This window comes from Malania oleifera, chromosome 3 (genome assembly GCF_029873635.1).
Source record: "Malania oleifera isolate guangnan ecotype guangnan chromosome 3, ASM2987363v1, whole genome shotgun sequence".
Classification (NCBI taxonomy): Eukaryota; Viridiplantae; Streptophyta; class Magnoliopsida; order Santalales; family Ximeniaceae; genus Malania; species Malania oleifera.
In genome coordinates, this window is record NC_080419.1 from 116,437,178 (window position 1) to 116,441,979 (window position 4,802).

General features: G+C 37.5%; 1 pseudogene; it reads right to left on the bottom strand.

Moving 5' to 3' along the window:
* Window positions 1-1,131: 1,131 nt before the first annotated feature.
* Window positions 1,132-4,074, bottom strand: LOC131151109 (cytochrome P450 CYP72A616-like; annotated as a pseudogene).
* Window positions 4,075-4,802: the final 728 nt, after the last annotated feature.

Consider the following 4,802-nt stretch of genomic DNA (forward strand, 5'->3'; position numbering starts at 1 on the left):
TCGATGAGGGAACAACAAAGGTTCATCGACGAGCTTCAAACGAAGGCTCTGAAACTCGTCAACAAATAATTACTGAGAGTAGGAAATTTCAGACTTCTGGCTTCGTCAACGAGAGCCTTATATTCATCGACGATAGTTCTTCTTGGTCTCGTCGACGAAGCTCGTGTGTTCGTCAATGAGGGAGGCCTAGGCTGCGGCAGTTAGTCTGAATTTTTGAATTTTGAACATTGGGTGGTTGGGCAAACGGGGGGAAACCTCCGAGAAAACTCTATATATGTCATCTAAGCATATTTTGAGAGTGAAACTGATCATTATTGAAGTATATTGTGTACATTGTGATTTCCATAATGAAATTTGTGTGTTTTTTGCTTCCATGGATGTAGGTTTTGCCGAACCACATAAATCTTTGTGTTTCCGTGCTTATTGGTTGTGTTATTTATTTCTTGTTGATTATTCCGCTGTGCATCTTCATTATACAATCCATATCACAACACCTCTGTATGTTTAGGGATTAGTATAAATACAATGTTGTAACCCTGATTTTGATTGATAGTGAAATTCAGTCACCGCTTGCTCTCGTGGACGTAGGCATTCTGTCGAGCCATGTTAAATTCTTCTGTTGTGTTTATTGCTTTCCTTATCTGTGTGTGTTTTTGTATTATTCATCGTAATTGTTGCACTACACGATCGTTTCCACACATATTATTTCACAATAAGAGCATTGAGACATTAGCCCAATACATCAAACTCTTCTCTTCATTCTCATCATATCATCCTTCTTTTAAGTCTAGAGAGTCTGAAAAGCAAAGAAAAGTATTTTTTGTGGAGTTTTGGACTCTTCCGTTTGTGCAAAATTGGAGAGAGTCATATGATCCAAATCGAGCTGTTGTATCTCGGGAGAAATAAGTCTTAAAGAGTTCTGCTGCTCTGATTTGTGGATTAAGTCAAAAATTGCAAAGGGCTTGAATCTCTTTAAAGAGAGCGAGATATCTATGTCTCAGCATATTTGTGAATTGTGTTTATATTCATATTTTTATTTGTGTTTAAGTTTTATTATTTTTTTATTAGATTTCCTAACACTTAATGTTTCATCAAAAAGTCCGCAGAATAAAATGGTCACTAAACATACTCTGAACAAACAAAAAGAAATACTCTCTTTTACAAAAATAGAACCATAGTACACCATAAAGTTTCATAAAAAAAAAAAATAGAATCACAATAGTTTGAACATCTTACTTATATCATTCCCTATCATATAAACACCTCAGATTTGGTGTAGTATTATTGGAGCTCCATGTTGTGGCTGAATAGTAATGACAGTATAAGGAGCATGAGCGTAGGACGGGGAGAGCTCAAACCAAAAATGCTGCAAAATCTTTGCCAAGGCTATCTTCGCTTCCATCATTGCAAAGTTTTGTCCTAGGCAGATTCTGGGTCCCCATCCAAATGGATACTATTTGATCCTTGGATGCTTTCGAAACCCCTTCGGCGAATCTCTCTGGCTTGAATTCTTCGACATCGTCACCCCAGTACTCTGGATCGTGATGGAGAAGCAAGATGGGTAAGTAAAGTTCGACTCCGGCTGGGATGGACACTCCTCCTATGTTGGTTGTCTGATGAGTATGTCGAAACAGATTGGCCACCGGTGGATATAGCCTTAGGACTTCATGTAGTATCATTGACACCTGCAATTCACTCCAATAATATATGTATATAAGCAACTACTAGTTTTGATATATATTGATGTATTGCGGGTGTGACATTCCTTCTTCTCTTCAAAATTGAATGACCTTATGTTGTACACTTGTATTAAGTGATGGTTCATGGTTCATGATTGTGTACCAGTTTGAACAAGTTCATAGATCATGCCTAAACGAAATTTACCCACTTCAGCCAAATTAGGTCATGTTCTCTTATCAATCAATCGATCTAGAGAAGGAAATTTCATAATGATTCAAGTAGCACTTTTGCGTTGCGTAAATGGAAGGATACTTACAATCTTGAGATGGTTCATAGCTTCAATCTCAGGAGTTTTCTGCCCACAAATCTGCAAAACCTCTTCCCTTGCCTTCTCTTGCCAATTTGGATGCATGGATAAGGCGATGACCGTCCATGTTAGCAAGTTAGCAGTGGTCTCCTGGCCGGCGAAGTAAAACAACTTGCACTCCTCAATCACATCTTCAATTGTCATCCCATTACCTGTTTGTTCTCTGCATTCTAACAACAATTCCAGTAAATCGTTGCCGCCAAATTCCCCATTTTTCTTGGCCTCCTCTTTTTTATGAATGATATCCCTTATCATCATTTTGATCTCATTATCTATGTAATATCTCCTCTTGTTTTTCTTTGTGGGCATGAATCTAAAACAAGCAAAGCATTGATGTAAGCAGAATATTACCAAGGTACATTTCAATGAAAAGTAACTCCATTGTTTAAAATTGCCCCCCAAAACTAATTTTTAAGTCAAATATCAGCTATCAATTAAACTTTTACGGTTAATCTGATAAAATAATGTTAATTTAAAAGTAAATTTACATAGTGGGTTGCTAAACAGACAAACTTATCCAAATGGGTGTGCAAAAAAAAGGACTAAATTGATTATAAGATTCATGTTATCATTAAGAAAAACATGCCAAAAATGGAGACCCTGAAATTGCAGAAGTGAAGAACTGGCATTGCACCTGAGACCAGGAAAGTAAATGGATTGGAAAGCTTCTATCACCAGAGCTGCCTGTTCTTTTTGGAATTCAAATATCTTCTGGCCGTCTTCATAGCTACATCCAAAGGCTGCTCGAGAAATTATATCCCCTGTAAGAGCTTGGAATTCGGGCACAATATCCAATTCACATGATCCTTCAGGACTAACCAGCTTCCTCCACCTATCAATCAGGCTGCAACAGCTGCCTGAAAAGGCTGGCACCATCCCCTGTTCAACAGAAATTTCTGAACTATGAGCAAAAATTAATCTTGCAAGTTGCAGGAAACAGTTTGATTACAGCAAAATTAAGTTTTGAGGAAAACCCAGATTATATCATTGATTATTCTTTAATGATTTACTGTCCAGCATTAGTATCCCATTCCATCCCCTGTTAAACAGAAATTGAGAACTAGAAGCAAAAATTAATCTTGCGAGTTGCAGGAAACGTTTTGATTACATGAAATTAATTTTTGAGGAAAACCCAAATTATATCATTGATTATGCTTTAATGATTTACTGTCCAGCATTAGTATTCCATTTCATCCCCTGTTAAACAGAAATTCAGAACTGCTGCTAGAATAATTCATTGATTAGATTCTGCTGATGTTGAGATTATTGTAGAGAGGGGCGTGCCTTTAGCTTGTCATGGTGGAAAGCGGGGTTAATCAACCTTCTGCGTTTTGCCCATTTCTCTCTTTCCAAGCTAAAGACTCCCAGCGCGAGAAGATCAGTAAGAGGGTTCTGTGGTGGCCTTTGGAGGTGGCCCTCCTTGTCTGTTAATGCCAACCTGATAAGCTCTGGGTCCACCATCATCACCCTCGCCCTTGTTCCAAACCAACTGAAACAAAATTTTCCTGTTCTCCAAACAGACGTATCATCAGCTCTGCATTGAATTCACTGACAAGCCAATCTTTAATTGCTTGGCTCCAGCTAGGGTGGGAAAAAGAGAAAAAGACAGTAAAACTTTTACACCATACCTTTTACCTATTTGTTTTTAAGTCATAGAAACAAACAATAAGCAGGGTTTTACTGTATGAGGAAATTAAGGTTTGTGTTAAGGAAGGTGCATACCATATTTTTGTACCATCTGATGATAGAAGGGGAGGACTCGTGGAGCAATCTGATGGTTTAGGCTCATGGGTTTGGACCATGCTTCCTTGTTTAGCCTCACTGACTCATTTTTGTCACCATACAGAAGCTTGTAAGAGGTACCTCTGATGCCCTGCTGCTTGAAAAACTTGTCTAGGCATTTGGGCCTCCACCAGATGGCGTATACAGCTCTCAGAACACAATAAAGGAATAGCGTTGCAGAGGATAAAACCAGAGCTTTGAGAAAGAGACCATCCATTTTTTTTTCTTCTTCTTCTAGAGCTGGATGGAGTGACCAACTGCAGAGGCAGTGTTGGGTTTTTATAGGGTTTATTTCTTTTGTTATATTTGACCATTTTCAAGTTTAAGATTGAAGAGATTTGTGGCTGCTTTAGTTCTCAAAAATGGCTGTGTTGTCTGTTAAAATATTTTGTATTGTTTTCTTGCGGGCAAAGGCATGCCAAAAGTTTTGGTCTTCTTTTTCTATTTTTTTATTTACTTTAATGTCCAAAATTTGACTTGCCAGAAACCAGGGAAACGCAGAGCCATTCGTTGTGCCCTGCTCTCCAAGCACACTTCAGGATCCATGACATTAGACTGCCCACATGAAGGCAGTGTTTGGCAGGCAAATCTATGGAGTGAGGAGTTCATTGGAATGAAAAATTATTAGGTCGAAGTCCACCCACCGCATCATTATGTATGATGTAATTGGTAACGACCGCATCATTAATTTTTATGAGACAAATAGTAGGTTAAATTCTATTCATTGGATAATAGGGTTATGTTAATTCTTCTACAACTTTGTACATAGTTTTTGCAGAATGTTCAATGGTAATTTTAATCAAAGCATTGTGATTTTGATTTTACTAGACAAATACTAAAGGTACAATACAATATATTTGAATTAGCGTGTAATGTAACTATATATTATATAAAAGTATTTTGGAGTTTTCATATGTGATTATATATATATATAATATAACCGAGAATTGAAACCCTAAGGTAGTTTTTCATT